The sequence below is a fragment of the Pristis pectinata genome, chromosome 20 (genome assembly GCF_009764475.1).
Source record: "Pristis pectinata isolate sPriPec2 chromosome 20, sPriPec2.1.pri, whole genome shotgun sequence".
In the NCBI taxonomy this organism is placed as follows: Eukaryota; Metazoa; Chordata; class Chondrichthyes; order Rhinopristiformes; family Pristidae; genus Pristis; species Pristis pectinata.
In genome coordinates this window covers 27,161,030-27,162,055 of record NC_067424.1, presented here as the reverse complement: position 1 = coordinate 27,162,055, position 1,026 = coordinate 27,161,030, and positions in this window count along the sequence as shown.

Sequence of the window (1,026 nt, the reverse complement as noted above, 5' to 3'; positions counted from 1 at the left end):
ATTTTTTAGAATTCAGTCATTAATATCATTTGCTTCAGTGACATGGCCCTTTGGATATTTCAAACCCTCCTTTGTTCTCTCTGTCTCATAATCAGTATTCTGGCCTTGCTTCACTTCTTTCAGGTACCACAGTTTGTTAGCATGTTTCTGCTTGTCCCAGGCTATCTGTCTGCTTCCGACATTACACCACAGGCCCGCAATCTAAATTAGTGCCCTGACTTTCACATTCTGCAAATGTTAAATGTAATCTGTTTCAGCATATTTTTTGACTAACTGACCATCACATTTTGTTTCTTAATCCTACACCTTTTTAATGCAGAGTTAACATATGTCGTATTTGCTTTGCAATCTTTTTCATAAATGTTAACAATCCTGACAACACTGTTCCATTGCAACATTAAAAAAGTAAGACGTTTGAGGAATGCTTTAAGATAGACTTAGAGATCCAAATGAAAAGTCTCAACCCAAAATGTTGACTGTCCATTTCCCTCCTCACATGCTGCCTGACCTGTTGAGTTCCTCCAGCATCTTGTTCCTTGCTCCAGATTCCAGCATCTGCATTCTATTGTGTCTCTAAAATATTTTGCTATTTGTTTACACCACTTCTAACACAAGTGTCCAAATTTCCTGATTCCAAGACACATATCTGCTTTCCAGAGATGAGGGGATTAGCCTATAATTTTTGGTTGATGCTTGCCCTGGTTATCTGGCTATTTCAGAGCTCGGAGGTGGGACAGCTGCTGTTTCAAATTTAAATAAATTACTCGGATTCACCGAACTCCATAGGTTCGGGTCATGTCACAGAGTAGAATAGAAGCCAATATGAAAAAATTTCCATGCTGAATATACAATAATGTCATTACTTATTTTGTATTTAGCTTCTAAAATCAAATTCCTTTGACCTCTGTGTCTTCTTTCAGTGAAACCATCACCTCTGTGTAAAAAAAACACATGATTAGAACTCTTTTGATTTGCCACCTTGCCTCTAAAGTTGTATTCTGAGGTATGTATCCTTGTTTCAGGCAG